Source organism: Cricetulus griseus, unplaced genomic scaffold (assembly GCF_003668045.3).
Source record: "Cricetulus griseus strain 17A/GY unplaced genomic scaffold, alternate assembly CriGri-PICRH-1.0 unplaced_scaffold_110, whole genome shotgun sequence".
In the NCBI taxonomy this organism is placed as follows: Eukaryota; Metazoa; Chordata; class Mammalia; order Rodentia; family Cricetidae; genus Cricetulus; species Cricetulus griseus.
Genome location: NW_023276821.1, coordinates 76,152 through 96,358, shown reverse-complemented (window position 1 = coordinate 96,358; position 20,207 = coordinate 76,152). Strand labels below are relative to the sequence as shown.

General features: G+C 50.3%; 1 pseudogene; it reads right to left on the bottom strand.

Annotated features, from left to right (window-relative positions):
* Positions 1-1,136: 1,136 nt before the first annotated feature.
* On the bottom strand, positions 1,137-19,881 carry LOC113833410 (annotated as a pseudogene).
* Positions 19,882-20,207: the final 326 nt, after the last annotated feature.

The window sequence follows — 20,207 nt, the reverse complement described above, 5'->3', positions numbered from 1 at the left end:
AGGTAGGCTGTGGGAAGCTCAAGTGGCGGAGCCAGCAGCGGGCTGAGTTGGCAACTGATGAAGGCCCCAGAACAACCCTCAGAGCATAACTGGCTGGTCCTGCACCAAAACCTTCAAAAGTATTTGTCTTCCTGGCAGGGCCCAGAGCAGGGCTGTGGCTGGTTGGGGGAGAGGCCCAGGGTGCGCAGGGGAATAGAAGCTCCAGATCTGCATCCAGAGGCGATTTTCCCAGGCTCCTTCCTCCCACACAGCAGCTCCCCCTCCCTTGGAGCTGGATCAGGCCCTTCCAGCCAAGTCCTCCTGGCTGCACAGCTCGGCCTGGTCTGAGCTGCTGTGTCTGGAGTAGCACAGGGCAGACTCAGCAGCTGATGTCCCCTCCCACCAAGCATGGCTCCACTTACCAGCAGTTAGAAGACCACTGAGGTGAGAGGCCCAACTTCAGCTTGAGCCCCTGGTTGTCTCATCCATCTCAGAACAGAGGCTCAAGGTCACGGTGATTTTACTCTAGTGCAAGGGAAGGAGCCACTCTGTCTGCCTATCCGCCAACCCTAACTTGGCATTTCACTTCTTCATTATCTTTCCTCTGTGGCATAATGAACAGCAAAACAGCTATGGCAACTGGGAGCACAGCAGCTTCTATAGTGGCACCTCCCCCGTCTCCTCCCTCCAAGGTCCTGGAGCATCCAGATGGAGAGGGGCAACGCGCTGGTGGTACTGCGCAGCCTGCTCTGGCCAGGCCTCACCTTCTACCACGCTCCCCGCACCAAGAACTATGGCTACATTTATGTGGGCACGGGTGAGAACATGGAATTGCCTTCATGCTGTAGGAGGGGCAGTCTGGGCCAGGAAACCTAATTCTAAACCAAGAGGCAGCAACCAGGAATGTGCTAATGAAGGAGACCCTAAGTATGGACAGGTGGGAACAGTGGTGCGAAGGGAGGGCCAGGGGCTGCTCAAGTGCCTGGACTCAACCGAAAGCTACTATGGGCTAGGCCCCCAACTGGAGTGTGACGTCTCTCAGCAGGGGACGGGTACTGTGTGGCAGGCACATGGACTTCATAGTCAGGGCCCATTCAGAGACCAGCCTTGTGACACTCTGCTGGAAGCCCCACACTTCCAAGGAGGGACCACACGGGGAAGCTGAGAGCCTGCTTTATTACATTTCTTTGAGTTAGACTCCTGTCCTTGCACCAAGCTCAGCCCCAGCCAGTCAGAAGACCACAGGCCAGGAGACCCAGCTCCTGCCTGCCGCGGCTCCCAACACTGGCTGGGCTGATCCGGGAAGGTCCCCATGCAGTCTGTGGAGGGCGGTGGTTCTGGCGGGAGGAGCCAGTGCGTCACGTGGAAAGTTCCAGTCAGAGTCTTCAGCTGCAGGGCTCCCATTAATGAATGAGCTTCAAAGGTCTCCTGGAGTAGCAGACATTGTCCTTGAGGAGTGGGGACCCACTTTGTTCCAACGGTGACCTTTTTTGTAGATGGGCTTGACAGAGCTGGGAGCCCAGCAAGTCAGGTAGCTGTAGAGGGAACACAAGGAGGTTGGTGTGCTGGGACAGGAAGAGCAGGGAGGAGGCGCTGTCCCCAGAGCTAGGCTGCAGTGGCTACGCCATCTTTCACCAGTTCTCCCTTCTCAAGGGCAAGGGTTTTCCTGGAAGAAACGGCTATTTTGTAAACAGACGGATGGGCTCTTGTGTGGTCAGGGTCAGGCAGAGTCAGGCAGCCCAGGCCCAGTTCCCTTGATCTTTCTAACTTGTCAGTGTCATCTACATTCAGAGAGAAGGCTGAGCCCAGGGAAAGATAAAGACCCTGCGCTCTGTTCTTCCCCACTTGGCTGCTCTAGACACCCTAGCCTCCAGGGAATTCCACAGGGCACCACACTGGTGCAGAACCCCACCCTTCACCCAAACTGATGGGAAGCACGGGGTGAACACAGTGGGTGCAGCTCCAGCCCAGCAGGTTCCTGTAAGTGGGAGAGGGCAGGGAAAGATGGAGGCCACACATGGTCCTCTGGCCTCCTTTGGGGAAAGCCTGGGCCCAGATTGTTCCTGGAATAGTGGCTCATAGCACCAAGATTGGGGTTTACTCTGTTCATAATGAACCCTGGCTCCTGACCACAAAGGCCCATCCTTCATGCTCAAAGTTCAGCCACCAAGGCCAGGCTCTGGGAGGTTGAGGCTTGCCCTGGCCGCCTCCAGAGACCCTCAAGGAAACGCTTCTTAATTTCAAAACTAGTATTCCTGGCAGAAATGAAAATTTATTTTTTGGCTGAAATCTTTAGCAGAAAAAAGCACTGCTGACTCATGCATGCCTTTGCACCAGGCTCCTCTGGACCTTGGTCTTCGGCTGGTGGCTTTATGTAGAAGGGATGCCCCAGTGCCCATCCTGGACCCAGTATGTGGCATGCTGCCTGCTGTCTCCATGGTCATGGTTCTAGGACAACAGGCTTTTTTTAGCATAGGCCCCTCACCAGCAGCTGGTCCTTGTGCTGGCCTCTCCCAGTCCCAAGAGGGAGAGGTGCAGGTGGGGGTCTGGGAGCAGGCCCATGAAACAGGGTGTTCACTATCACTCAAGGACTTTAAAAGACCCCAGCTAACCAGACTCTCCAGAGCTGTCTTCTTCAGCCAGCCTTGGGCCTGATGCCTTGCCACACGGAGCAGCCACCTGATGGGCAGGCTGGGTGGCATCCAGTCAGCCCTCTTTGAACACCTTAGCTCCAGTTAGAACTCAGGCTTTTCTAAATCACCCCCTTTCTACATCTTCTGAGCAAGGACTGGCCTGTAACCCTGTGCACAGGAGAGTGGAAAAGGGGAGACCATCCCTTCTGCTGGGGAAGATACCTCTGCACCAGGGTGCTGAGGACATGGGAGTGAGCAGGGACAAGGCCCTGGAGTGCAAACTAGGGACTTCTGGGTGCAGTCACAGCATCCCTTGTAGAGGGATCAGCACCTCCTGAACCAGGGCTTCCCCTCCCCCAGGATGGCCTTTTGCAACTCAAGAGCCCCCACACATCATCAATCGGTGTCACACTAAAGGACACCGGACGTAAGGGAGGGAGCCTGGCCTGGCTTCAAAGGCCTGAGGGCAGGATGGATTGTGTCCTCAAGCTTGCTGCTGTCTCTTAAAAGCCAGGGTGGGGGTGGGCTCAACCCCCAAACGGACCAGAGCATGCCCTGCTCCTTGGGACTGCTGGCAGAGAGCCCAGTCCAGCACTGCTAAGCATCTAGGAATGGAGGAGGCAAGCAATCCCCTCTCACACCCTCCATCCAGCAACCTGGCCTCCCAGAATCCACCTGGGGTCTGGTAGGGGTCTCTGCAAAGGTCTGTGGGGGCTGCAGAGTCTTGCTCTGCCTCAGTCACCCTGCAGAGTTTCTGTTGTTCTCACTATCAGCAGAGGCATCTCGATACACAAGCCTGATCCACTCAAGGAGGAAGGAGCCGCTGGAAGCGTAAAAACTACAAAGTCAATTCTACAGACCCAGCGCTTCTCTCGACAAGGGGATAGGACAGATCTAATTGCCTGTGAGGGCGATGGATGTCATCAAGAGGGGAACCTGCAACAGGACAGCTGTCTGAATGTTAGGTGGGAATCTGCTCTCACTCAAGGGGTCCTACCTACCCTGATGCTGCTGGAGGGCGGCCTCGAATCTCTTCTCCCTAAGGCTGCAGGATAGCTCAAGCTGTCCAGGAAGCTGTGTAGGCTGTTAACTGCATGACTCCAGGGAGCACTGGTGGTGACTGAGCCTATATGCAGGCTGCCTTGATGCCATGCTGTGTATAGTGGCCCTATCCCAGACAGTTCCCAAGGCCTTGCTCTGCTCTGTAGTGACCCGTGCTGGAGAGAGCTGGGACACTGAAAGTTTGTAGAGTGCTCTGCCGCCTCCATAGAGATACAGCATGATGTCATCACCAGGGATTAACATATTCCAATGCCCAACCAGCAGCCTCCCTGCCCCTGTGTCAGGGCAGGGAGGGAGGTGGCAGATAGCATAGCTATGGTGGAAAGATGTGGGTGTGTACTTGGGCTGGTTGGGATGGAGCAGACAGTCAAGGGATGTCTCCTTGGCTGCTGTGAGAGCCACGAGACAAGCTACCCGAATACAGTGAGCTCCATGGGCCTAGAGTACTTGGGTCAGTTGTGCTCATGTTTCCTTACCGGTTGAGTTTGGGTTTATTCTTAGGTAAGGACCCTTCTGGAAGCCGTGGCCTGTGATTTGGGAATAGACCTGAGAGGAAAAACATACAGAGTCAGTCTCCACAGTTCTGAAAGGGCCAGGGGTAAAGACCATGGGAGTGGGGAGCAGGGGACATGGGGAGGGGCCATAGAATCAATATTCTGCTCATTGCTGCTCTTCCTGCTGTGACAGCTAGTCAGGACAAGGAACCTGCAGTCCCCACCACCCCTCTTAGCCTTGGATACTCTGACCTGCTCGGTGAGCCATCTTTACACACTCCTCAATCTTTCGGTGTTCTTCCAGGCACAAGCCTGTGACATTGCGGGGCAGCATGCTTCCATGAGGCCGGATGAACTGACTGAGCAGCAGCACATCCTAGTGAAAACCAAAAATAGGAATGTGGGTCAGCTGGGTTTACATGTATGCTGGGAACTAGGACTGTGGGCTCTCAGGCGTCCACAGGAGAACTCAGTAGGATTTCTATTCCCCATTGCCAACAAAGGGCTTCCAGCACCTCCCCAGAAATCTTCTGACACATTAGGTGAGACCAGAAATGCTCTAGTGAGCGCTTTATCAACAGTCTTTCTTGGGAGTAAGATGTCTGGTAGTCTGCCAGGGAGTGGTGGCACACGCCTTTAATCCCAGCACTTGGGAGGCAGAGACAGGCAGTTCTCTGTGAGTTCGAGGCCAGCTTGGTCTACAGAGCGAGTGCTAGGTCAGCCAGGGATACACAGAGAAACCCTGTCTCAAAACCAAAATCACCAGGCAGTGGTGGCATTCAGCTTTACTTAATCCCAGCATTAGGGAGGCCGAGGCAAGTGGATCTTTGTGGGTTCACCTGGTATACAGAGCAAGTTGTAGAATAGCAGAGAGCTGTTACACTGATAAATCCTGTCTCAGAACAAACAAACAAAACCAAACCCAAACAATTAAAAAGAAAGTATGTCTCACCGTCACTGGTCATTTTCCTTGGCTGGGATGGGACATGTAAAGCACTTCCATGAGAGGCAACGCCTGTCCACCTCAGCCTCTGAATCTAGATGGCACAGGTGAAGTGCATATAGACAGACACTCCTCCTGCTGTTCCTGCTCAGGTATCAGGCAGGCACTGAGCTGAGAGGAAGGGAACTGGGCTATGAAGTCCAGCCCATGTTTCCTAAGTTCAGATGGGAATGGGTCCTTGGGCTTCCTCATCACACACCTAACAAACTGTATGGGATTAAGTCTAGCAAGAAGGACAAACTGATAAGAAACCCTCTCTCCCACCAGAATTGACTCAAAAGGGCTAAGCAACATTTGTCCCTACCAGGGCCCAATGCCAGCCTTTGTCCCTTTACTAAATTGCTGCCTTGGCTGCCTTGCCGTATGACTGCAAATCTGTTTTAATCACTGGACAGATCCCGGGGACCCTGAGCCCCAAACTCTCAGCCCAGCACTCTTCAGAAGCAGGTAGCAGACTTGGACTAATGCACAGCTAACATACTGGCTTGCATCCCTCAGCACCCTTCACTGCAGGCTGCCAGCCAGCCGACAGCAGCACACAGCGTGGGCCCACAGTGCTCCAAGTGGAAAGGGGAAAAAGGAAAAACAGCTTTAGTCTTTACCTTGGAGAGGATTAGATTTCTTCTCCTGGAAAAACAGCCAATCATTTCCTGGAAATGGCCGGTAGGAACCTGCCCTAGTGGCTGGGCAGGTGTGGGGTTTGCCTCCCTATCTGCAGCTGGGATTACAAGCATGCCTGTACATTCACTGACATCCATGAAACAAGCAGCTCTGAACTCAGCCTTCTGCTGTACTCTGGGCACTTATTTTCAGAGGACCCAGGGCAGGGTGAGGGCCATGCCCCGCCCCCATGCCCAGAGGTGGACTGAAGCCAAGGTCCCCTGTCCAGATTAGTTGGGTCACTCTGCTCAGATCTTCCTGCACTTACCATCTGAATAAGATCTCTGTCCTTAGCCACCCTGTGTCTCAGAGGGGATCTGGGACAACACACAGGTCAAACTGGCCCAGAGCCTGAATCACCTGAAACCCCCCAAAAAGTGCTTGTGTCACAGTGAGAACTCTGAAGAACAATGTGGGTCCCCAGGACTGACTGGGCCCTGTCTTCTCTGCAGGGTAGGAGTTAGCACAACATGGGCTCTGCCTGGCTCCCCAGCTCTGATACTTACTGCAGGAAGTTTATTAACTTCTTCATGTCTAGGATTCCCTCACTGCAAAGCAAGGATGAAGTCCCTACTTCATGGAGTTAATCAGAAATCTAAGGGCCAGAAAGATGGCTCAGCCAGTAAAGGTGCTTGCTGTGCCTGACCATCAGAGACTGATCCCCAGGATCCATAAGAAGGAAGGAGGAAACTGACTTCCTCACGTGTGCTGTGACATCTGTTCCTTCACACATATACACATTCCTCCAAAAAAAGAAAAAAACAACAAAAAAAAGATGCCGGGCAGTGGTGGCACACACCTTTAATCCCAGCCCTAGGGAGGCAGGAGGATCTCCAAGTTCAAGGCCAGCCTGGTCTACAGAGTGAGTCCCAGGACAGCCAGGGCTACACAGAAAACCCTCTCTCGAAAAACAAAACAAAACAAACAATGAAGCCTGTGACTGCTCAGGACATGGCCTACTGGAGCAGGCCTGCTCTGGGTATGTTCATGATCATCTCCTTTCCCAGAAGCAGCTGCTTTGGAAAAGGTACAGCAATTGGGTCGTCTGGAGCTGCACTGCGGAGACTAAGATGTGTCTACAGATCACACTGTGAACCACCTCAGGGAGAGGAAAGCCAAATCCAGACCCGATTTCATTCCTGTGAGAACTACCCCTGCCCTTATAACCAGGCCATGAATTCCATGGCTTCCAGCTCCACACAGCCTGTGAGAACTTTCTCTTTGAGGCTGAGTTGTGTATAAGTGGTTTGCCTGCATGTATGTATGTGCACTGCATGCTTACTCAGTATCCTTGGGAGACATGAGGGCACCGGGTACTCTGGAACTGGAGTTATGGGTAGTTGGGAGTTGCCATTTGGGTGCTAGGAGCAGCAAACAAATGCTCTTAACAGCTGAGCTTCCTCTCCAGCACCATATTTCTTTAAATTTTTATTCCTGGAGATTATTTTGTGCATATAGTTATTTTGGCTGCACGTATGTACATATACCATGTGCATGCAGTGCCTGTGGAGGCCAGAAGAGGGTGTTGGATCATCTGGGAGCTGAACCCCTGTCCTCTAGAAGAGCAGCCAGTGCTCTTAACCACTGAGCTTTGTCTCCAGCCCGCAGCCCAGTATTCTCAAAGCCTCTCAGAGTCTACCACACAGTCAGATTTCAGGTTCATTGTCTTTGCTAGCCATGTAACGCAGCTGTCACTACCTGAGGAGGACAATGCTCAAGGCAAGAGGACTCTGGCCCCAGGGGATACTGTCACACTCACCTCATAGTTATATTTGTGCTTCAGGTTCCAACGGCAGATGGGGCACTGGCCTGAGGGGTTAGGGGGATTTGGAGTTGCCTTGGGAGTTTCTGTGATTCGGCCTTCAATCTAAGAGGGAGGGGGAAAAAAGCCAGCGTGAGATCCTGGGCCAGGCATGCTGGACAGGCATGCAGGTCTTTAACTCTGAGCACACCCTGAAGGAACACCAGTCAAAACTTACTTCTGGGGGCCTCATGGCAGTAACTAACAGGTCTGCTTGCATGGTGGAGATTTTCTATAGCTGCTCTATGCTGGGCCTTGGCCACAGGGATGTGGTTTGGTGACCAGACAAGTGATGCACACCTGTAATCCCAGCAGTGGGTGGCAGAGGCAGGAAAAGTAGAAGTTCAAGGCTAGCCTGGGCTACACAGTATTAAGTTGCAAGTCAGCAGGGTAATATGGTAATACTCTTGCCTCAAAAAACCAGATAAAGAGCAATGATGACATCAGACAGACATAGAAACTGGTAACTAGAGTAGTAGTTCTCAACCTTCCTAATGCTGTGACCCTTTAATACAATTCTTCATGTTGTGGTGACCCCCAGCCCAAAATTATTTTTGTTGTTACTTCATAACCAATTTTGGTACTGTTAACAATCATAATGTAAGTATCTTTGAGAGTTGTGACCTACAGTTTGAGAACTGTTGAACTAGAGGGAAGGGTTTGCCATACCAACTGAATGCTATCTTTCCTTCCTCAACAAAGCACAATAAAATACCTGCACCCTAGGCTTCCTCCCTGGCCCCGGGAGCGGTGACGCATGCGCATGGCTGAAAGTCCCAAATGGGGCTGGAGAGATGCTCAGCAGCTAAGAGCACTCGCTCCCAGCACCCCAGTTCCGGAGGCGTCTGATACCCTCTCCCGGGAGGCCTCCAAGAGTACCTGTGTGCACATGTACACATACGGACAACTAATGCCAGATGGCTAGATTCACTGTTCAAAGAAAGCATCCACCCCTTCTCTATGCTATCTGCAGAGAGCACTGCTTCCTGCTTTATGGGACTACAGAGCTGTATCTGTGCTAGCAGGCTCCAAAAACAGGGGGTTAGGGGGTTTCCCCCTGGCTGGCCATGTCTGAGGACATTTCTGATTGGACAGCTGGGGGAAGGCGGGAGGTGGGCATCTAGCAAGGATGCACAATGGAGCCCTCACAACAAAGAACACCAGCCAGTGCTGCAGTTGAGAAACCCTGGGAATAGCCAGACAAGTGGGTATCTGTGTGCACTGCTCTCATCTCTCCCTCCGCAACAAACAGAAAACATGGACAGATGGACACACAACACGTCCTCCTCTAAAACAAACCAGGGTCCCACTAGGTAGACTTAGCTGGCTTGGGTCTTGTTAGACTAGGTGGGACTCACATTTGCCTTTGCTTCCTGAGTTCTGGGATTACAGCTCTCTTTACTTCTATCATTTTGGTTAACACCTTTCAAAGACCCTGCAGAGGCCACATGTGACATGGCCTTCCTATCATGACTGTACCCTGACCTAGCCTTGGAGTGGCTAAGTGTACTAAAGCAATGATCTGGGAGTCAGCTCCAACTGCAAGGGGAGCTTAGCAGGCCTCACTGAGGCTGAGCCTAAGAACATGGCTGGGATTGATTTGAGAGGCACGGGGACAAAAATAATCCTTTCCCCTGGGCTGAGGAAGCCTAGAAGTTCTGCTCAGTTATGTCAGGCCCCACTTCTACCATGGCAACCCCAAATACGTCAGAGGGAAGCTGTGGGCCAGGGAAAATCTGCAGGTGCATGGGAGGCCTAGTGGGCCCCAGGAGAGAGCCACTGTTCATTGGCTCACTGTTATTTAGCTGGCTCTGCACTAAGAATGGTTCACATGTACCAGTTCATCTCACTCCCACAACTTAGCGCTGCAGCCGTCAGATCTGATTTTGGAGAACATACACCCACAGTCAGTCACAGCGGCACCTGACAGACAGAGCTACAGTGTTTCCATGCTCCTCTACAAACAGCAGATCCATGCCTCACATGAAAACCCTCTTTATACTTAAAGTCAGATACAGACAGCACCATCAGCTGGGAAGCAAGCCTCCAATTCTGAATGTTTAACATGTTATCTTCTCTTAGAGATGCTGTTACTGGTGGTGAACTAGCTGGTTCTGAAGTCTGAAGATGGCAGATGACAGGCAGGAATAGTCTGCCATAGTCTTCAAGGGAAAGTGGAAATAGCCAACAGAAGAGTGATGGACATTCTGATGAGCCAGGAAGAAGGCCGGGCCCAGGACATTAGCGCATTAGCAGGCGATACAGTGGGTAGGGGGCACTCTCTTAGCACTGAGCACTCTGTCTGTTCCCAGAAAAGCAAAAGCAAGATGCCACTTCCAAAGTCTGATTGTCAGGCTGGGTGTGGTGGTGCAAACCTTTAGTCCTAGCACTCGGGAGGCAGACACAGGCAGATCTCTGAGTTTCAGGCCAGCCTGGTCTACAGAGTGGGTTTCAGGACAGCCAGAGCTACAGAGAAACCCTGTCTCAAAAAACAAAACCAAAAAAGTCTGACATTACCATTTTCTCCAGCATAAAGTTTATAGGGAGAAGGCTTTTTGTCATTTGAGGTAGGGTCTCTGTATAGCCCAGGTTTGCCTTGAACTCACTATGTAGCTAAGGAGAGCAAAATCACGCCAAGATTGTTGTTGGTTTTAATCAGATGCCCAAAGGGGATGGAGTTCCCTAAAAAGTGAGCATTATGTGAGGCTAACCCGTGGAAAGGATGAGGAGGTGCTCTGGGAGAATAACTGGATTTCCCCTGGGTGTAAGACTGCCTGGGGAGGCCTATACTTGGCTGGCTGCCAGAGAGGTTAAGCCCCGAGTTGACATGGAAGTTCCTGAGCCTTCTGGGAGCTCTGCGAGGTAGCTGAGAATTTCTTGGAGGCACAAAAGACCATGTGAAAACAAGGCTGTCTTTTAAGGATTATGGGATAATCTAGGCCCCATGACTGACTCCCCAAGGGCGGTGAGATGGGACCAGTGAGGGAAAGGGGGACATGGGTGGAAGAATCATTACAGCTTTCTTACCAAGAGACAAGCCAGTGTGTCAGCTAGTGAGGTTGGGGCCTAGGGACTGTCAGCTCTTAACATGTCACTTAAGGGTATACTTTCTAGACAGAAAGCAAGGACCAGGCTCTGGCTCTTGGCCAACTAACTCTGCTTCTATAGGCCTACATTTCTGCCTTAGTTTCCCCTTTGGGAAACTGATTTATCACCTGCCAGAGAACATATTAGGAAAGGCCTCTGAGACTTTGTCATACAAAAGGTCACTTCAATCAAGTAACAGATACCTCAGTACAGGCACAACGACTGTTCTTGATTAACCACACTACCGCACACGGCCTGAAAAATAGTAGACTTCAGAATTTATGGTCTCAGAGGGAGTAGATCCTGGAGCCAGGAGTCCAGATTGGGCCTCTCTCCCTCCCTCAAAGGAGCAGCCAGGCGGCTCCGAGCATTAAGGAGGTTGTGAGTGGCCAACGCAGCGCAGTGATACTTACTACAGCTGTCTTCCCTTCTTGGATCTCCACCACTACAGAGATAAAGGGGAAAAATTAGGTCAGCCATTTAATAAGGAACAGGGAGTTTCAAATAACAGCTCAAATTCTACACAGGCAAAGGAGAGGAGCCTACAGTCTGCACTCTCCCACGGTCCCTGCCTGGGACAGAAAGCGGGCTGTGGGCAAGCCTGGGATGCTCAGGGTGCAGCATCTCTCTGGGATTAAGGGTCTCCATGCTGTTTTGTTGCCCCCTGAAGCCAAGATTCATCCTGATTCTGTCTTCAAGAATTGGCAAACTGAATAGCTGTGGCAGGAAAATTGCTATAAGTTTGAGGCCAGCCTGGGCTACAAAGTATGACTGTTTCAAAGACTTTAAGCAAAGTGGGACAAGACCCTATCCTATGTGGCAAAAACAGATGAAAGCATTTGGAGCAGCAGGCCTGAAGGGATCAGAAGTACTCCTAACACATGTCCCTTTACAGACTGAATCAGACCAAAGTAGCTTTGCAACCTAAAACACAGAACTGTGTTCCGGGGGTGGCTTTTCAAGGAGACAAATCCAATCCCAAAACTTATCATGAGAATCCTGTGTCAAGACTGCATGAAACTGGCCACGAGGGAAATGTTCTCGGCTCCATTCTCTTCATCTCTCCCTGAAGGGTTACGTTCTATTGTCACACCAGAGAAAGGGATGGAAGAGGCAGCAATCAGGAGCCCGATGGCAGCAGGTTCAGCAGGGCTTCAGGACACACTGCTATTCTAGACTGAGGGCAGGCAACCCAGGGCCTACTGATGCCTGAGCTGGGCAGGAAAGAAGGGGAGGCAAGGCCACCAGCTGCACACATCTGTCAGGCGACACACATTTCCCATCTCACCTAACTCATCATTGGGATAATGAATGACAAAGCCAATGGTGATCAAAATTGCCAGCTCACACACAGCAACTGTTGTTGGAGAGTCTCCCAGGTGCCTGGCTTTTTAGAGAGAGTGGCAGCTGCTAGCATGGACTGGTGCACACCAAATGCTCAATGAACGCTATGTTTAAGGAGTGACACAATCACCATTGTCTCCTTTAACTGCTAGCTTCTACAGTGAGGAGCTTGAGCCCACACAATCTGCAAACCATCTCTCCAGATACTAAAACTGTTTACAAAGTAGTCTGGCTACCACAGTTTAGTTTGACTTAGCTCTGGCTAACACAAGAAGGAATACAGATTAGAAAAGTGCCTAAGGTCCTTGACTTTGAGAATTCGGCAGGCGTTAAAGACTTCTTCCTAGGAAAAATATCCACCTGCAATTACACCATTGACCATGGGCTGCAGGAGGCTCACAGCCATTGTGGAGTGTATGTTAGAGACCTGGCTGTGCCTCAGAGGTGGAAGGGGGGATACATCTGTTTCTTCTTTTTGCCTGCTATGTTTTCTAAAATAAACATATATTGCTTCTGCAAAAACATAATATAAGCAACAACAAGAGAAGAGCCTAAGGAAAAAAGGCAACGCTAACCCAACCAGAGCCCATGTCAGCATCTGTGATTAGTGAGCTCTATGACCGACACCTAATTGAACACAGGCTGCTTGGAATTATTCCTCATTTGTTTTCTGGGCAAACCATTCATAAAGAATCATTACTACAAAACAACCAAACTGAGAGCCTTCCATGTCCAACTCCAGACACACATAAGTGAAACAATGACCAGAGAAACCCAGAGGCTTTCTCCGGAGAACATTGTAGCCACTAATCAGAACTAGGTTCCTTGTGTACAAGAAACTGCGTCACCTCACACACGGTTCTACTTGTCCAGAACAGAGACCAACCCATGAACGGGATGTGGGTGAGACTCAACCTGGTTGTCAGCCTAAAAGCCAGCACAGCTGCAGAGGGAAGGTCACCACAATGTCCACTGCAGAAAGGCCCACACAGGGGGACCAGGGAGAGCAGGAGAGCACATCTCCAGCCCAGGAGACCCCAGCTACCCTAGAAACTTTGCTACTACGTAAAACAAATTGGGGGAGGGTCAGAGGGTAACCAAATGGGAGCAACAACAGGTAGGGAGGCAAATTTCTGAGAAGACTCAAGAAACAAAAGCAGGGACACATTCTGGGACCATGGGAGTCAGCACTAGGACAATGGCTTGACACACAAAGAACATAAACATGTGGTTTCCTTCTTGGTCCAGGCTCTTGGGCCCTGAACCTGAGGTAAACAAGTCTAACAAAACACACATCACTCTCGGCAAAGACTCAAACCCTGAAGTCATCCCACTGGCCCCTGGAAAAGAGATCAAAGCCCATGGCAAGCTCCACTGCTAACAAGCTCTCCCACAGCAGCCTCCAGTCAGTGAGTATCTTTCTAGAAGCTAGTGGGTAAAACAATAGGCAGATGCTTATCTGAGAGAGACAATCTGTCAAACAGAGGAATGACTCAAGGAGCTCCCAGGACACAGATTGATCAGGGTGGTGAGTTAGTGCAGGAAAGAAGGCTGGCTGGGGCCTGGAGAGGCCCTCAGCACATTTTAAGCCCCTGGAAAGAGGAGATAGGAATCAAAAACAGTATTGATTTTCAGTGTGCATAGAAAAACATGGTAAAACCAAACAAAACCTGAGATCCATTTGTCCCTGGCCCCCTCTCCATTCAAGAGAAGTGGAGGTGGGTAAGAAAAGCTGGACTAAGAGTCAGGAACCAATAGAAAACTTACTTAGGGAAAAAATATAACCACCCCTGCGTCCTGAGACGTCAGCATGAAGTAAGCCACCAGACATGACACTGCTTTGTAAGAACTAAAGCTGCAACCTCTCAAGATGGGCAGCCCTCACACACATGACATGATCTGTAGCGTGTGCATTGAGAATCAGGAAGGGAGTGTCAGCCTCACTCTACCTCCTGGGCAGAGGGACAGCAGCAGAGTAAGGCAGTCTCTGCCCTGGAGGAGAGAAGCAGAACAAGTATGGGAACACCCCATAATGAAGCCCATGTCCCAGAAAGAGGTCCTGTGAGCACGTCAGTAAATACTCCTAGGATGGAGTGCAGGGTAACTGAATTCTAACAGCCTGGAGCCAGTAACAATGTGGTGAGACTGCAATGGGTGCAGACGCCGTTGACGGACACATAAACCCAGGCAGCCACAGTGGACTGTGCTGTATAGAGACCCGGGTGTTTAGCAGGAAGATGAATGATGGAGGGTGCAGGACACTGCAGCAGTGAGCTGCCAAAGCAGCCAAAGCCTCAAGGATCTGTGGAAACTGAGATCCAGCCAGAGAGTGAGGGTGGCTGAAGGCAGCCCTCCCTCTGCCCCAACAGGCGCAGCAGAGCCCTGTGCTCCCCGCTTCTCAAGCAGCAGCTCCTTCAGCTCATCTTTCAGCTTCTGGTTTCTGGGTCTCTTAATTCTCTCCCAGTTTTTGTCCCTGTAATTCCTGACGGACTGTCTCTCTGTCCTGGGCTTCAGAGTCTGGTTGCTGCTGCTTACCAGCTTTCCCCAGTAGCAGAGCAATGAAATCTGAAAACCCCTCAACTTGCTCCTTCCTCTCAAAGCTCTTTGGGGCAGAATTGCTCACCATCTCAGATAGCCCCTCAGCTTACAGAAAGACAAATTCCCTTTGGCCTTTTATCATTTCAGTACATTCTGCATTAAGGTCATGCCTGCTAACTCACGTGCTCATGGTTTTTAGTCATGGATACATTTCCTTCACAAGGGTATTAAGGCAGGAAGTTTCTAACACAATCCTTGCTAAATCTGACATTGTCATTGATGAAACCACTAGATGATCTTTGGCAAGTTAACTGCTAAGAGTCTTTCAGAAAAGGAGGGAACAAAAGAGAGGACCCTGCCATGGAGCACTGGACAGGGAAGAGTGCTGCCTCTGCTTTCAATCTACTACTTATAGCTGATGTTAGGTAAGCTACTGATATTGAACTGGATTCCCCCATTCATCAAAACAAAGACAGCTAATATCTACCTTTAAGATGGAGTAGGCGTATTATCTGTATTACTGGAAGAAGGTACTTAGTAAATCACAATTTCCTCATTTGTCCCCTTCAGGCTTGCTTTTTCCAAAACCCACTCACTCTCACTTTGGACTTGTATGTAACACACACACACACACACACACACACACACACAGAGAGAGAGAGAGAGAGAGAGCGAGAGAGAGAGAGAGAGGAGGAGAGGGGAGAGGGAGAGAGAGAGAGAGAGAGAGAGAGAGAGAGAGAGAGAGAGAGAGAGAGAGAGAGAGAGCTGGTCTCAGAGACAGGGCTTCACTATGTAGCTCTGGCTATCCTGGTACTCTCTCAGTAGACCATGCTGACCTTAGACTTTACAGTGATCTACCTGCCTCTACCCGTTTCCCAAATGCCAGGATAAATGGTGTGCACCATGCTTCGCCCTCCTGTCAAACTTTAGATCAAGCTGTCTCAACATCAGCACTACTGACATTTTAGGCCTGTTGGTTCTCTGTTGTGGAGCTGTCATGTGTGTTATAAGACATACAATGGTATCTCTGTGCACTCACCAGATGCTGTTAGTACCAGTTGTGACAACCAAAAAGGTTTCTAGACATTGCCAAATGTTTTGGGGTGGGAGAAAGGGAATGGATGACCACTCCTGACTGAGAAACAATGCATTAGACTGAAAGTTTATAGCAACAACAATAGTGCTCCGTCCTCATGAAGTCTCTTTTCTTGATTCCAAGCTTCATGAATTCTTGCTACAATTATGTCATTTTATCTTTGAAAAGCAAGATGCTTGAATATTTTCTGCAAGAGAATCAGCTTGTTTGCCTCAGCTTTAAATTTTACACAAACAATGATGTTTGAGTGACAAGTATACTAGCTATACCAATGAAAATCAGCTGTATAATACCATACCAAAAGGCAGAATATCACAAGGTTCATTTAAAGGCTTAGAGATGGGTGATTCAAAAGAATATAAAACATGACTGGGCTTTCACGTAAAACCACATTAACTCAATTTAATATTTAGCCTTGAGACCAGGCTGTCTAAGCAGTGGCTAATAGACAGGAGAGCTACTAAGTATTTGTAGAGAAGACAACTCTCAACACTGATTGTATAATTCATCATTCCACAAACTTGCCAGTTAAAAAAATTTTCTTGCTGGGTGTGGTGGTACATGACTATAATACCAGCACCTGGGAGGCAGAGGCAGGGAGGCTGCCAGATGTTTGAGGCCAGCTTGGTTTACCTAGAAAGTTAAAGGCCACCCAAGGCAAAACTCTGTCCAAAACAAGTGCCTTAAGTGAAATCTCAATATTTCTGTTTTAAACCAACTAATTATACAAGAAACTACATATCAAAAAAACCTACATATCATACAAACTACTAATCATACAAGAAACCCTTTTGATCTTTATCTTTTCAAAGATAAAACCATATAACTGTAGTTTAAAAAAAAAATAGTAAAGAACTGTTTCCAAAGCCTGTGTGGTGGTGCATGCCTCTAAGCCCACACTCAGGAGGAAGAGGCAAGTAGTTCTCCATGAGAGTTTAAGGGCAGCCTGGTCTATATAACAAGTTCCAGGTCAACCAAAGCAATATAGTGAGATCCCGGCTCAAAAGTCAAAAAGGTTTTTTGTTTTGTTTTGTTTTTTGTTTATTGGTTCTTCAAGGCAGGGTTTCTCTGAGTAGTCCTGGCTGTCCTAGAACTCTTTCTGTAGACCAGGTTGGCCCTGAACTCAGAGACCTGCCTGCCTCTGCCTCCAGAACGCTGGGATTAAAGGCCCTTATCTGCCACTCTTAATTATTATTTGAAACTAAAGAGACCTTTTCTAAGTTATGTATAATGTTTATGCTTTTAATTATATAACTGGGGAGGCTGAGGTCTTTGATTTGATTAAGTGGCTCTTTTTTTTTCCTGCTCCCTCCAACAATAATGGTTACTCTTTCCAATTGGTTACTTCTCAACTTTGACTGATATTCACTGGTTGGCCAACACTGTGCTAGAATTTTAAAAACAAGCCCCTTGTTCCATCATTTCTTTAGCACATCACTCATCCATTCTTGCTTCCCACAGAACACAAAGGAAGACCTTTTCACTCTGCCAGATTCCATCCCTTTACAAGCCTGTTCAAGAAGCATACTCTTTATAAAATTTCCAACTGCTTTTGCTATTTCCGGTAGTGAATCTTCCTGTACTTTTTCATGCAAATGGAAACTTTCATTTATTGGGAGATGTGTATACACATCTCATTAGAACCCAAGCTTCTCCTTTTACAACCCTTGAAAGGTTCAGGCATTATGCTGGCCTGCCCCTGTTACCTGGTGAAACAGGCAGTACCCTGGTCAGCCCAAGGTTCCATGGGAACTAAGTCTGCACACAGGTGCAGAGGACCCCTTTAAAAGATAAGTCCCTGCCCATTTACGCTCTCTGTTTCTCTGTCCCGCTCTGTTCCTCTGTTCCTCTGTCCCGCGCTCTGTGCGTGCGCTCGCTCTCTCTCTCTCTCTCTCTCTCTCTCTCTCTCTCTCTCTCTCTCTCTCTCTCTCTCTCTCTCTCTCTATGGCAACCGGCCATGGCGGTCAGCCATTTACCCTGTTCCTCTTCTTAGTCTCCCCATTCTGCCGGGCCTTATAATAAACTTATAGTCTTATGTCTCATGTCTCAACATTTTCTCTTTTCTTCTTTTTAAACAAAACAATAACAACCCTTTCACTGAAAGACCCCTGCCCCTTAGCCCTTTCTTTCTCAAGTTTGTCTCCTCTTCCTCCTGTTGGCGGCGTCCCCGATCCCCACCCCCGGCGGCCTTCCCCCGCCACCCGCTGCACGCCCGGCCCGAGAACAAGCACCGGGTGGGCCGGCCCGAGAATGAGCACCAGGTGGGCCAGCCCGAGAACGAGCACCGGGTGGGCCGGCACGAGGGCGAGCACCAGGTGGGTCGGCACGAGAACAAACACCAAGTGAGCCGGCCTGGAGCCCTGCCCCTGAGCCCCCGCCCGAAGAGAAACACTCCGTCCCAAGGTCTCCGCCCCCAAGGTCAGCTATCAGGAAGCGGAGGGGGGGGAATTGAGTCTGCTGTACCAGACACCAGACCTTGAGAATATGCTGATCTGGAATGGCTCTGTGTCTCATTTGAACCATCCAATAGAAATGATTCTGTATTTCGCCTCATTTGAAAGACTCTATGTTTCACCTCATTTGAATAACTCTGTACTTTGCCTCATTTGAATAACCCTGTATAGCGCCTCATATACATTGACCAATGGGAATAGCTCTGTATAATGCCTCATTAGAATTATCCAATAGAATCCCTGCTCCTAGCTTGCGCCTTTTTCCCTATATAAGGACCCCTTTCCCTTGGCTCGGGGCGCTTAGCCACACAGAAGCTAAGTCGCCCCGGGTACCCGCGTCTCCAATAAAGCCTCTTGTTTTTGCATCCAAGTTCGTGGCCTCGCTGATTCCTGGGTGTGGGTCTCCCTCTACGAAAGTACCTCTTCGGGGGGTCTTTCATCACAACTTAACTCACAGCATTTGGCCATCAGTACCCTCTAAGTTGATACTAGAATCGGGTTATTTTCCCTGACTTAATATTAATGAAACGCAGAAAAAAACCACTTAGCACTTGCTTCTGTCTTAGTTGTTCAATTGCCTTTGCACCTTGGCTACCATCTCTCAGATTAGTAGCCAAGACAAAAAAAAAAAAAAAGAAAGAAAGAAAGAAAGAAAGAGAAAAAGGGGAAAAAAAAGAAAAAAGAATCTACTAATCACATTTTCAGAAGAGAAAGGGAAATTGAAAAGGGAGGCTTTGGGGCACGCTTTAGTCAAGGAGAGAGCTATTTGGGAAATAGGAGAAGTTCTCTCCTAGTTCAGCTAGAGAATGCTAGAATGCTATTTCACCATTCTGCCCTTCATCGCTTTTCTGAACCCACTCTTGTCTTCTCCGGTGATCTGCAGACGGCCTGGCCTTCCTCTCAGCCCTCCTCAGCCTTCCTCTCAGCCCTCCTCAGCCTTCCTCTCAGCCCTCCTCAGCCTTCCTCTCAGCCTTCCTCTCAGCCCTCCTCAGCCTTCCTCTCAGCCTTCCTCTCAGCCCTCCTCTCAGGCCTCCTCAGCCTTCCTCTCAGCCTTCCTCAGCCCTCCTCAGCCTTCCTCTCAGCCTTCCTCAGCCCTCCTCTCAGCCTTCCTCTCAGCCCTCCTCAGCCTTCCTCTCAGCCTTCCTCAGCCCTCCTCTCAGCCTTCCTCTCAGCCCTCCTCAGCCCTCCTCTCAGGCCTCCTCAGCCCCGGGAGGTGGCGCCGGCGCCAGGGCCTGAGAGGGCTTCCAGGCGTCCGGCACCTCCCCGGCCTGAGTCGTCCAGAGGGAGCCGCACACCGGGGTGGGCGCTGGGCCCTGACACTCACTCACCTTCTCTCAGCCCACGAGCTGGAAGCCTCAACCAGCCGGCCGCGGCGGGGCCTGCGAGGAGCCCCGGAGCTGCCGCCCGCAGCCCGACACCGGAGCCCTGAGGGCCGCCATCTTGGGAGCACGCCTGACCTCGAGTGCACTTCCGCTTCTGGGGCGGGGCGGACGCCGCCGCAGCGCGGCGAGCGGGTGTCTGGCTCGGGGTCTGGGCTCGAGAGATGCGCCTTTGTGCGAAGCCTGAGTTTCGCCCTAAATGTCTGGGGGAGACCCTCCGGCAGCTGTGTGCCAGCACCGGCTCTTCAAAGTGCCTGTCGGTTTCCCCTGGTAAATCCACACCGCGCGGCTTCTTGAGTGTCTCTCCCCGCTTCCCGCTTGGCAGCGCGGGTTTCGGCTGTTGTGACTGGGGTTAGGCAGGGAGGACAGACTGAAATGGCATCGGAGTCTGGCTCTGGGAGAGCCAGGCCCGGGACAGAATTGGCCTGCCCTCCCACCTGCCAATCTTTGTTGCTTATATACACGTCCTGTCCGGCCCTTGATGCCATCTATCTCCTGCCTAGTCTTTGGCTGCCTGGTAAGTGATTTGTTAGAGTTTACTTCAAACTCCATTCACTGAGGAAGTGGCCTTGACCTCCGCTATGCTGGGTCTCTGCAATATTTGACTTATTGCTCCACACAGTTGCTGTCTCCCCCACGGAATTGTAAATCCTATTAAGGCAGAAACGCTGTTGCCAG